This window comes from Dreissena polymorpha, chromosome 1, assembly GCF_020536995.1.
Source record: "Dreissena polymorpha isolate Duluth1 chromosome 1, UMN_Dpol_1.0, whole genome shotgun sequence".
NCBI lineage: Eukaryota > Metazoa > Mollusca > Bivalvia > Myida > Dreissenidae > Dreissena > Dreissena polymorpha.
In genome coordinates, this window is record NC_068355.1 from 118,730,484 (window position 1) to 118,744,737 (window position 14,254).

The 14,254-nt window shown below is 34.2% G+C and overlaps 1 protein-coding gene across 3 annotated transcripts in view; it reads right to left on the reverse strand.

Moving 5' to 3' along the window:
- The window catches only part of LOC127846320 (kinesin-like protein KIF3A), a 101,092-nt gene extending 87,159 nt beyond the window's left edge, over positions 1-13,933 (reverse strand). The window contains exon 1 of one of the 3 annotated variants that reach the window (XM_052377497.1): positions 13,880-13,933. The gene's annotated coding sequence lies outside the window, so the exon portion shown is untranslated. Of the gene's footprint in view, positions 1-9,689; positions 9,930-13,879 lie in introns of those variants that run through there. The other 2 variants (XM_052377489.1, XM_052377504.1) reach the window with 2 other exon arrangements.
- Positions 13,934-14,254: the final 321 nt, after the last annotated feature.

Here is a 14,254-nt window from a genome sequence, read left to right on the forward strand (position 1 = left end):
AATACTGTAATAGTATGCTGCATAAATGTTTCAGAATTATTTATTACAACCTAGAATCACACAAATATACATCATTTGAAAGGAAAAATAAATCCAACATCAGAAAATAAAGCATCTCAATTCAAAGTGTTAAACAGTTACATTTGGCCATTTGGAAATGATATACATCAACTTCTTTTTATTATCAAATTTTACAAATTCTAAAACAACACCTATTGTAAAAAGGTTTTCTGTTAGCTGTGGTGGTCGATTTCCAGGATTAATTAAATGAATATTTTTCACATCTATTTCTTGACAGAAAGGCCCAGGATAATTGCCACCATCCATTCTGGTTGTCTGAAATAACACAAAACATATTTTTACAAACTATATACAACAAATCAACACATAAATATCACTATCTTTATATGTCCTAATTTTATCATATCCGAAAAATAGTACATCGAGGGAAAGACCTAGTTGATATCTTAGAAATAGTTGGTATCTTAACTAAAATATATCGTTCCCAGAACATTATAATAATGGAACTGTTAAATATAAATGCTCACAAATACCTGTTGAATCAAGTTAACATGTGTTTTTGTCATGGTATTGATTAAAGAAATAGCGCCCCTAATAATCGTTATAATTATTGATCTTCGTGACAGTTTATCCCAGGATAACATAATTGATAGTACAATGTCATAAAGGAGCCATTAATCCAATAATAACCCCAATAAACTTGACTATTTTATTTGGGCATTCATGGCTTGAAATCGTTATAAAAACTGTTGAATTTCTGATTTTTGAAGTTTTGGTACGAAGCAGTTCGGAACAAAACCGAAGTTTTGTATCCATTTCGTACCCATTGAAAATAACGAAAAAACACATATTATATGCACAAATTCTTCACTACAACTGCATTAAACAACACATAAAAATGTATTCTCTAAAATATGACCGTATTTGTGCGTAAAATATGGAAGGTTTAAAGTTGATAGGCGTAAATGGGTTACGCATTTCGAGCACCTGTTAAATTAAAATCGTTCTTTTCTTATTGCTTTAATAATATTTTTTTGTCATTTGAATACTATCAATTTTATAAAATGGTAAAGAAATAATAAAATATTTACTTACAAAACGATTCCATTCTTGATTTCATTTGACGGTTGCATAATTATTGGCAAATTAGCAGACTTTGCTGATGACAGCGTTGTATATCGTTCTTGAACAAACAATGATGGCGTAGCTTTTGGTAAATTCCAGCACATGTACATGATGAAGGATGTTCACGTATTAATGGGGGTAATTAAAACTAGGTTTATTATGATGATTTATAACTCATTTGAACTTTTTCTAAAGCCCGGCAAGCATTTCGTGTTTAAAGCCACCTTTTTGCATCCGAAAAAAATCGATATTTTATTTTTATTTTTTTTGGTTTCTTTAAAAATGGAGTCGGCGGGTCCGAAAATCATTTCATTAAAAAATTCTGGCCTTATATGGATGGAAGATGAACAAAATATTGAGATCTAAAAAAAAAACTTCCATTGGGAATTTTTAGCTCCCATTTGGAAAAAAATATACTTTTTTCCATTGGGAATGGGTCCGGTAACCGGACCCGATTTTGAATGAAAAAAAACACTGCAGTTTCAATAAAAACAATAACAATTTATACTGAATTTATAGCCATAAATCGAATATTGATCATAAATTAACTGATTACAATTGTACATGTCTTGAGTCATGCTTTTCTGGTCAGTAAATGTTCAAAAAGACCCTGAACACAGATGTTACCTGTTATAGATGTAGAGATATTGAGTTTGTGCATCCAAATGGTAATCAGAATTTTTTGTAGCAAAAAAGGTGTATTACCGTAATTACTCTAAGTTTTCGGACACTATAAGTTTTCGGACAGCCCCTTATTGGGCCAAAATAATAATTTTTTGTGACTCTTAATTTTCGGATGTGCAGGTTTCTGTCTATCATAAATGACTCTAAATTTTTGGACAGTATATTTTACAGCGTTATTTTACCAGATTTTGGCACTATATTCGCTTATGTTGTGACACTTTGATCATGGGGTTTTACAAACAGATTAAGGTCATAAAACCTGGGAGACGCATGCCTGAAGGCAATGGACTATAACATTTGTGTAATGGGGTAAATAACCATGTATACCAGTAGAAAACAATCGCTTCACCAAAAAGTATTTTAATTGATATCTTCCTATTAAGGAAACAGTATGATTAATGTTTTTACTTCTGTTCTGTATCATTTCAGGCACAAGTTAAAGCAAAGTTGTGAAGTTGTTTTTATTTTAAAGTAGAAACTCTATTGTGCATTGATTTATTGCTTTTATTTCAATATAATTATAATTTTAGGGCATTGAATTTTTGTCTCTTAATTTACTGACACCTGTATTTTTTAAATATTTTCCGTATCTAAATTGTCGGTCACGAAAAAAATATTTAAGAGTTCGAAAACTTAGTGTAATTACGGTATTCTATGTAATTGCAGGTCAGAGTTTTCGAACTTGGTCTGTGACAACAAGCAATACCCACCAACACACATGTGTCGATTTACCTTATCCACTTCAAATTTAATTTAACATATTGTCTGACTCAAAGGTTAATAATTCTGCAAAATTGCAGGTCAGAATAGTGGAACTTTGTCAGCCACCTCACACAATGATGTCCATGTCAAAATGAGGTAAGGGTGAAGTGGGTGTGGTGATGATATTCAAAGAAAACTTTCATGCAACTATCAAAGCTTTGAAGCAATAATATTGTATGTGATACGAAACCTGTCGTTTAGGGTTAATCTTGTACACATGTACAGACCAACAGCCCAATCACTCTTAGTCTATGCCCCTCGCATCAGTAGAGGCATAACAAGTTATAAACACCTGTACAAATAATATAATTAAATAACGTGACATAAAATACTTCATTCACCACTTGTTACCATAAAACAAGTAACAAAATATATTTCTACCATTAATTTAAATAGAAAAACAAGTTAACAATCTATTTTACTATATGTTCTTTAGTTATACTAGAGTCCACTAAACCAATAATCATAGGCGCAAATAAGATTGTTTTATTATTATCATAACTGTACAGCAATATCAACAGCATGCTGGTATAAATATAATTTATTTAATGCTTTCTGGTGGATTATAGAGAAAAATCAGTGAAATAAAACTGTTATTTCACTGTTTCGAACTGTGAAATATAACAGTGAAATTATCGATAATTTTCACTGTTTTACTGTGAAATGACGTCATTTTTTTCTACGAACTGACATCATTATTTCAGCGAAACTCACAAGTAAAACTCTTTTACAACCTAAATAAACTGTGAAAAAGCATAAAATAAAATGAAAATGTGTTTGATTCAGTGGAATTTTTATTTTAAATATATATTTTGTATGATCACTTGTGAGGTAAAATCGATATTCCACCGAATCAAACAAATATCCTCTATATATACTATTTAAAATAATTATTAAGAAAAAACATGCCCTGATTTAAATCCTTCAGAATTTTTAGCAAAACATTGATCAATGATACAAGTATTGATTCCACAGGTAACTTAAACAATCAACTTTGATTGACGATAATAAGGCTGTAATTTGATCAAACATGTTTATAGAAAAGCTCTTCATAAGGATCTAAATATAACTGCAATTAAAGCTCTTGGACAACAGAAACCTTGTGGTGAAAGGCAAATTACCATAACCTAAATATAAATTGTAAAAATGTACGGTATTTGTTTACATTTAGCAAGTTTCATATAGTTTTGTAAAATAAAAAAAACACAACCAGGTTATTCACTTGTATTTTGAACTATAAAATTCACAAAAAAATCTAATCCATTAAACAGATGAGTTCATGATTTTGCATCTGAATGTATCACTACAAGACAGTCCCAGAGATAGTTACCCTAATATCTGAATGTATCACTACAAGACAGTCCCAGAGATAGTTACCCTAATGTATCACTACAAGACAGTCCCAGAGATAGTTACCCTAATAATTCTAAGTATTCTCATACTAAATTTTTGGACACCCTCTATTTTAGCAAAAATAATTATTTTTTGTGACTCTAATTTTCCGACATTCTGGGTTTAATCCATAATGAGTGTGTTTAAATTTTTGGACAGTACATTTCACAGCTTTATTCTACAGACTTCGGTCCTGTTTTCGCTAATCTTGTGACACTTCAAGCATGGATTTTTATAACCAGATGAAGGTCATAAAACATGTTGGATGGATGCCTGAGGGCAGTGGACCACTACATTTGTGTTATTGAGTAAATAACCATGTATACAGTACAGGCAACGTGTACTTACACAAAAACGCCTGTCCGCGGTGTTCCCTTTTCCCAATGGGTGACATTTCCCGGGGGACGGACACGCTACTGACCGCAGTGTTCTGCGAACAACCAAAATCGCCGCGATTGCACGCTATCATTAACGGGAACACCCGTTATCACCGCTATGCTGCGCAGCCACCGTTAACACCTGTCTGCGAGGGTCATTCACCCGTTTTAAATGTACATGTACAAAAGAAAATCGTATATTACATGTAGATATTACATGTATGTGCACATGCATGCGTACTTAAATTCGGACAGTACGTAAAGTCGGAAATTTAAATAAAGAGTTAAGATGATCAATACTATGAACTCTTATGGTGTTAATCATTGCAATTGCCCATTTTAACAACAAATATCGAGTTTCAAAGAAATAAAGAGAGTATTAAATCATTTATCTACTTGTGTCCGACTCTAAGCACTGTCCGAATTTACGTACTGCATCAGTATGCTACGACACTTGTGTGCACTCAATATACAATACAATAATTGTTTCAATAATGAGGGAACTGAAACAGCGTTAACTGTAACAATACAAAGTGTTTAAATTATATTTTATTTAGAGGAAATGTCAATGCCAAATAATTTGGAGGTACTATAGTTGAATTTCACAAGGAAACTTTTAATGGAAATTAAATGATCTCAATGTTGCACCCGCATTGAAATTTTTATTTACAAATAAATACACCCACGCCAATTTTCGCGTACTTTTTTTCAGAACAAAGAAATTTATTTAATGTAGAAGTTGTAACCAAAAATAGCTCTACACGACGCATGCAAACCATGTCAGGTGATTTATGTATGTTGGAATACAACTGTCCTGATTGGGTGCTTATTTCATCAAATCTGTGAATAGAATTATATGCCGAAATTTATTTGATACTTTCGAAAAGTGCAAACGTTTGAGTTTATGACATTCTTGAGAACTCTTATCGTCTATATTATCCACCCATAATTTGCTTTTAACTAGAGCTTTGTCACAGACATGACGTATACCCCCATGTGCCACATTGACACAGACTATTTTGCATGCTGTCTTCACAAAACAAGAGAATCAAATTTATGGCAATTTTAAAGAATTATAATGCCATTATCATTTATGGCCATTTCAACCTTTGAACTCTTGAATTCTTTCGCATGACATGCCATCCAAATTTATGGCCATTTTTTAACTTTTGAACTCCGAGTGTGACCTAGACCTTGGAGTTATCGACATAATTCTTTCGCATGACACATCGTCAAATGATTGTGAACAAATGTACCAAGTATTTTTAAATTCTCACAATAAATGACATAGTTATGGCCCGGACAAGATCATTTATGGCCATTTTTTACCTTTGACCTCACAGTGTGACCTTGACGTTGCAGATATTGATGTAATTCTTTCGCGCGACACACCGTCCAATAATGGTGAACAAATGTGCCAATTGATTTTAAAATCTCACAATCAATGACATAGTTATGGCCCGGACAAGCTCATTTATGGCCATTTTTGACCTTTGAACTCAAAGTGTGACCTTGACCTTGGAGATATTGACGTTATTCTTTCGCGCGACACACTGTCCATTGACGGTGAACAATTGTGCCAAATGATTTTAAAATCTCACAATGAACCACATAGTTATTGCCCAGACAAGCTCATTTATGGCCATTTTTAATCTTTGAACTTAAAGTGTGACCTTGACATTCAATTGACGTAATTCTTTCACGCGACACACCGTCCCATGATGGTGAACAAATTTGCCAAATGATTTTAAAATCTCACAATAAATGATAAAGTTATGGCCCGGACAAGCATTTGACCCTTAAACTCCAAGTGTGACCTTGACCTTGGAGATATTGACGTACTTTTTTCACGAGACACACCGTCCCATGATGGTGAACAAATGTACCAAGTTATTTTAAAATCTAACGATAAATGACATAGTTATGGTCCGAACAAACTTTCGGTTTAAAACACATTAAGTTACCCCGTGACCTAGTTTTTGACCCCGCATGACCCATATTCAAACTTGATCTATACATCATCCAGATACAACTTGTGACCAAGTTTGGTGAAGATCGGATGAAATTTCGGGACAGACCCACAGACCCACCAACCGACCGACCGACAAAGTGACTCCTATTTAGCCCCCATTACCAATGGTAATGGGGGTATAAAAATTCAAATCGGGCATATATGGGATTATTGAGTAATGGATAAAGATGAGAAAAGTTGCATATATGCGATTCAGGGGGTTTTCAGCACTGCCTGCGCTTCCGTAAAACGGAGGCATTCCCAAAGCAAACGGACCCGTTCCCAAACCGAAATTATATCAAAAATTAACAATTCCCCCCCCCCCCAATTTTTTTTTAATTATTAGACTCTCATCTCAATTTTATTTGTTAAACAACCTACAAAATATATAACCATAATTTATAAGATTTTTATCCAAAATGGCCAGGAAAACCCCTGTTGTGTCAATATTTGTTGATAAAAAATCCCAATTTTGGTCCTTTTTGTCTATAAAAATTTCCCAAATTTGCCACTTTTATCGATTAAAAAATTCCAATTTAACCAGACTCCTTTTCCCAAAATGGCTGGAAAAAAACCTGCGATTGAGACAGATGACACGTATGCATCGGGGAATCCAGACCTCAGGATAATACGATCACTACAATCAGTGAAGACTTCTCCATGGCTTCAAACTGTTAATTGCATAATCAAACATGCAATTATCACTCCTCCAGGTATGGTATCCTACAGCTTGGTGCAAACACGGTTTTCTTTTATACACTGCGTTTAAAAAGACAGAAAACACTGTCATGGGCATGGGTGTGAAATACATTATTCATTATCACTTTTAAATGAAAGGGATCAATACAATACGTTTATGTTCAAATATTTTATTTTTAGCGAACACGATGAACACCGCGGTAGATATTATGGGTCTGCGGTGATTCTCGGTGTTTGCCTCATGGCCAATGGCCCCCGCGACATTTGATCTAAACACCTATTGCTGGGTTCATATTGGTAAGCGAACACAGATGAACACCGCGGCGAGTGGCGTTTGTGAAAGTACAAGGTGCCTGTACTGTACCTGTAGAAAACAATTTATTCACCCAACAGCATTTGAAACAGTTTCGTTCAATTATTTATTGAGAAAGCAGAATGTTTTGTTTTTATTTTTTTGTTCTTTATCATTTTCGGCAAGAGTAAGCAAAGCTGTGAAGTTTATTTCAATGCAGAAAAAGAAGAGTAAATAGATGACATTATTGTACATTGATTGATTGCTTATATTTCAATATAATAATCATTTTTCTGACACCTTAATTTTTGTCTGTAAATTTTCGGGCACCTGTAACTTGTTTGTTTTTTTTATCTAAATTTTCAGACACGAAAAAATTCAATGTTTTTAAGTGTCCGAAAACTTACAGTAATAACGGTATGTACCCTGCCAAGACTTTAGTAAACTTCAAGCAAGTGGTGACCTTGAATTTGAGACAACATGACTCACTAATGACTTCTGGACATCGTCTGAATGATGCTCAACTTTTTGAAAACATTTCAATGGGTAAAGGGGATAAGAAGCAAATATAAAACTATTGACCTTAAAGTGTTAAACCTTGAGCTAGAGTAACTGACTTCTGCACATGGTCTCAATCACCTTTAACATCCTAGTAAACTTTTATAAAAATCATTCATGGGTTTAGAACATGTTGGGCAGACACACACTGGCTTATGCCTTATACACATTTTTTAAATGACCAAAACATTTTAGCCAAATTTCATAAAAATCCTTCCACAAGAATACTTAGAGATATGGACCGAACTTTTGACCTTGAAGTTCGACCTTGAGCTGACATGACTGACTCATGCCTTCTGAATATAGCCACAATAACCGTAACATTTCAAGCTTGTTGCTACTTCCAAACTCAGCCCAAAACAAATCATAAATGTTCTCATCACAGGGCTTTTTGTCCTGACTTTGTGAAGGGGCCCTGGACCACTCATTTTGTGAAAAAAATGAATCACACATTTTTATAAATTGTGAAAAAATGTGTCACAAATGTCTGACAATTGTGTAAAAACGAGACACAAACTTGAAAAAATTATGAAATACACTTTTTTATGAAAGCATCCTCAAAATTGTAAATTTGTTTGCTATGTAATACAAGTAACACTTTATATCTGTCCCATGGTGCAGGGTTCTCAATAAGAGCCGGCCGCCGGCCAAATCGGCCATTTGAAATCAGATTTTGGCCGGTTGAAAATCGCTCAGATTCGGAAAATCGGCAATTGACTTTTCGAAATGTGCGTGTCTTTTCTGTAATTTTGTACCTTTTTTGCTATTAAGCAAAGACTTCGCTTGATTATCTCCCTTAACGCTTTTTTTTACTGATTTGAATTTTAGAGACATAATAATGACCTTTGTATCATTAGACACGGTTCAGTCTAACATTGCATTCCCGGTATTTAAAATGTCATAAATCTCGTTTTAGCACTAAGAGTTGATAGCTACATTCGACAGCATATTAGAATTACAACAACAACAACAATTTGTTAGTTAAAAAAGCTAAAATTCATAAAGTGCACACAAAATGCTCAAATTTAAGTGCCTGGTTGACCTTAAAAATAGCCATAAAATGGCTCAAAATGAAGGAAATCAAGTGCTCAATTTTAAAATTTTACGGGGGACCACCCTAGAAGGCCTGTTGGTTTCACATTTTGGCCTGTTGGCTCAAAAGTTATTGAGAACCCTTATGGTGTACTCCTGCGAGTTACTTGAGAGATTGATGATGGCAACTGGGTGTAATCCTTGTGGAAATTGAGCTTTTCATGCATAACAATGTGCTAAGCATGTTTTCCACACTCAAGCATTCACTCACAACAAATTATCATTGAAAACAAACGTTCTAGAAGGTCACAATAAAATTCGGTATTCAAGTTCCGCCTAGCTTTAATTTCCATCGCTTATCCCTTTATTGCCCTCTTTTAAAAGACCATTATCAACTAGTCGAGAAATCCAGTATTGTTTTTGACACCTTATCAGCGATCTATCAACAAATTATTGATTTTATCCGGCATGTACACCATGGTGTTTTTATGATAGGGGTTGCTAATTGCTAGCTATAGAGGCATTGTATAGTTGCAATAATCCAACTCCCAGCTATTGAACCTCCGGGTCGCTGGGAGTTGCAACTGGTTGCCACATATTTCATGTCACATCTCCCGCCCAGAATCTGGATAGTACTTTAATCGGTAATATAAGCAACATAAACTATTTTCTGGCATAAATAAAAACAAACAGATTATATATATATATCACTAATGTGCAAATTAAAACAACTTACGTGATGTGGTGTGCTCGCGTAATAATGATATTAATCCAACGTTTCAAACACGTCAAGGGCTCATGAAAATGTGTAAGTTTTTGCAATGGAAAAAGGCAAGTATTCTGAATTCTAAAATACGCTATCTATTATCTCAGGAATACCTCGCGAGATAGATCTCGTGTCCAATCAACCAATGGTGAAACACATATTTCTCTGGAACCTCCCTAAGATAGACGGAATAGTCAATTAAAAACTCTGGCTTTTGGTTTGATAACGTTTTTTATCAACTTTTTGTTTTGAGCATTTATCCACAAAAACACACAAATTGATATCAATGGTACCGGGTATTCTGTTTGTTATGCTGTTTTTGGATGATTGAATTTGATTTTATAAACAAACTTGAGACTTATTCTTTTTACATTGAATTTGATTTAATCAGGAAGAACTCTGAGCTGTACGTATGTAAACATAAAACCTCAGAGCATTCAAGAAGAACTATAGACTAGTGGAATGCAGCCTAATAACATCAATTGAATATCATGACATTGCTGTATTTGCTTGCTGGTATCCATATGTTTTGCCTTAGTTTTCTACTATTATTTGCTAGCAGTATCTATATGTTTTGCTTTAAGTTTGCTATCATTTGCTTGTTTGTATCTATATGTTTTGCCGTTAGTCTGCTACTATTTCGCATGCTTGTATCAATATGTTTTGCCTTTAGTTTTGCTACTTTTTGCTTGCTTGTATCTACGAGTCTAGTTTCCCTTTAGTTAGTTTTCTCCTGCGGGACTTTTATGCATGTCTGGCATTATGTATGTAGAGAATGTTTCTGCTCAATCCTTTGCTGTAGTACCATATATTTGAGTTTCCTGTGAGGTAGCTGCTGATCAGTCTTCTCCAAATCCGTTTTGGGGGGATAAATGTTTTAAAATCTCTTTATTGATCACACTTTATGGTTATTTCAATCCTCAGCGTCTTATTTAACCACCTTTTAGGCCTTCATGGTCAAGATCAGCAGATACCCCACAAGTTTTAAGTTAAGTTCTATATTCTGTTTTATTTATTTTAATTTATTTCTTACCAAGTTCTTTCAAACTTATGCTATAACGTGATATGCATGTATGTAACTTGTTATACTTTAGCCTCCTCCTTCTCCAGAGGATGATAAAATACTATGTGTGCAAATGCTTTATATTCATGTTATAGAATACACACTGAAATTTGTTATATTAAACCTTATTGTACTAAACCTATGTGAATATTCATGATTAATGATTCTAGTCAGATTATTTTATTATATTTTAATGCTATAAAATAACTATGCTGTTTAAAAATCTGTATCTACAGACATCTATGCTTGAGAAGGTTCAATTTTTAGCAGTTTGCTCGATTGATTGTTTTGTTTGACTAATTATCTAAATAATTAATAGACTGACTGGTTTGATAAATAATCGATTTCGTTATCCAATGTTGTGCTGCCATGTATTGCTCATTTTGTCATGCTAAACAGTTTTAACTTTTTTAAATAAAATGTCTTACGTTAGGTAGTTGTATCAGGGCCGTATCCAGGAAATGTTGACTGGGGGGGCCCAAAGGTGGAGGGTGCGGGAGGGGTTGCCCCTCCCGAATAGATATTTTTTTATAAGGCACTGTTGCAGGTGAATTTTAATGCATATAGAAACATATTTTATGTTGTGTTATAAATTTATGGATATATAACAAGTAAATCAGCACCTTTCTGAAGTCTACAGCTTTAATCATTACGGGCCGTCCATAAGGAATGTCACGCTCCAGGTGGGGGGAGGGTGAGTAAGAAAGTGACAGTTTGTGACATGGGGGAGGGGAGTCAGGCCATGTGTGATGTCACACATTTATTTTAAAAAAATTGTATAATTTATTTATTATTTCTTTAGTAGAATTTAAAAATTAATTTTCAAAAATTTGTGAAACATTTGAATTAGTTTTATGTCAAAATAAGACAAATTGCGTATCTCCTGATTCTGTTGTTCGAATGTTTAATAGGCAACTTGGCTGGGCCGGCTTATTCAATAGGCACAACTTCCACACAGAATTTAATGACGAAATAATTGGACTGTTCCATATTTAATTACTAAAGGGTTGAAAGGAAATCTAAATTATGATTTCGTTTTTATTAGAGGTTAACAGGTGGATAAATATTCATACTGCTTATCGTAACAACCCTACAGTTATAAAAGCCTGTAATGTGAAAGTTCTTTTACCGGTAAGTGAAATTTTAATACGGTTTAGAAGTGAATTGAGTTGTAGATTAAATTTAAATTAGGTATTAATTTTAAAAAAAATGTTCGAAAGTGTGAGTTTGTGACGTACTTAAGGGGAAGGGGGTCCAAGATTTTGTAACAGTTTGTGACATGCCGGGGTAAAAATGGTAAAAAAAAGCGTGACATGCTTTATCAACGACCCCTTGGTGTAAAATTCACACACATATTTAAAGCTTTAGATTTCAAAAATGTATTACACTTTATAAAGAAGTAAAAGCAACCTTTGAAACTAAAAAACCTTTATTATGAAATGTATCATAAAGTATGACTGTAGAGGAGGTTTGATTTCAACGAGAAAATACTACTATGGTTATATGTCAGTAACTGACATATAACCTACTAGTATTTTCTCTGTGAAATCAAACCTCCTCTATATGGAATTTCAAAGTAAATTCATTATAAAATATTTATCATCTACAAGACAGTTTTCACAGAATGTTTAATAAGCTATGACTCTAGAGGAGGTTTGAATTCAAAAGAGAAAACACTATTATCGTTCAGACCTACGACCTTCTGTATCAGTTCCATCCCTTCGCTGTTTCTCTTTCCTTGTCCAATCAAAAGAAGTGTTACACCCACCATCAAAAGATGAAGCATTGAGCACAATGTGTAATTGACAGATCGGGGATGTGTGTAAAAGGTGATAAGAGAACAATGCCTAGGGGCTTATCTCCACTGGCGAGTAAATTAGCGCTAATCCCCTTGTGTATCAGGGGCAATAAAACACATCTGCACATTTGTATTGCAGGGAAGTGTACTGTGGGCCCTTTCATGTGAGAAAATTTGCAGTAGGCCCATTATTAAAAAATCATAACTCGACAGCCAGCTGGGGGGGCCCGGGCCCCTGGGCCCAGTGCCTGGGTACGGGCCTGTCAGTATACTATATGTGCTATTGTGTTATCATGTAAATGTTGAGTTTATAAGTCGGTTTTAAAAGCTCTTCAGAGCTTGTGTTTATATGTTTATATAACCGACTTTATAAATAAATATTACTTGACTTGACTTGACAGTGACTTGACTTGGGCAAATTTTGGGATGTGTTTATAATAACCGACATATGTTTTTGTGAATATGTGTTTATTTGTATTAAATATGTGTTTTTTTAGATGAATTTCGTGAATAAACTGTATTGAAAATAATGGATGAAACAAAACTGGTCTTCATAAAAACGAAATATGAACTGTGATAACTGTATTCAGAGGTCTAGATAAAGTGTATTTACTAACGGAAAATAGCTTAATAAAATTCTATTCACAATGGGGGCATAAAAGGCTGTCACCCCTTCTAATGGCAGTTGTTTTGTGACAAAATCTCAAATTGACGCAGCAAGAATCTTTATCGCAATAGGCCGGTCACGATCTTAACGTATGGACTCGTGTCATCATTTGGGGGTAAAGTTTTCCGCAAACAGCATACTTTAACCGTATTGTAATCTTACAACCGTATCTTACAACATTTTACGATCAAAACATTGACAAACATAGCGGTCTGGTAAAGGAAATGTGCAGATTTTAAACATCTTTTTAGGCTATTTCTTTGGAACGAGGTCAGAAAAACGAACATTATATCATATTTATTGTTTTTTCATCATGATTAATAACTTATCGGCTGTGGAAATTCTCGCGTTAAAAACTGAACATTTTACGGGCACGTGCGTTCGAATGTTGCTTAGAAGTTTACGTCATAAAAGTGTACACGATCTTATAGGGCTGCACGAAGTTATAGGAATAGAGGAATATAGGAATACTGCTGCCTGTGCTCTATTCCACAATAACTTGAATAAGTCGCAGGCTAGTTTTTTCATATTATCTGCAACTCCGCCGGGCATATAATAAATGCATTTTAAATTAAAAACAGAAAACAATTTAATAAAATACAGCAAGCACATATATAATTAGTTATACATACATTTAGAGAAAGATGTTTACATGTACCGCCATGTTGTATCTAAGTTAATTGCATTTAGAATCGCATAATAAACGAAAATATTTAAAGGGCTAAATTACACCAAATATTCAACAACCTTGCAAAACGTACTTGGTAAAAAAGTGGGACCAATAATAATCATATGAGCCTTGTTCTGAGAAAACTGGGCTTAATGCATGTGCGTAAAGTGTCGTCCCAGATTAGCTGCTGTGCAAGCGAACTTATCAGGGACGACACATTCCGCTTTATGGTATTTTTAGTTTCAAAGAGGTCCCTCCTTACCGAAAATCAATTTTAGGCTGAAAGTGTCGTCCCTGATTAGCCTGTGCGGACTACACAGGCTAATCTGGGACGACA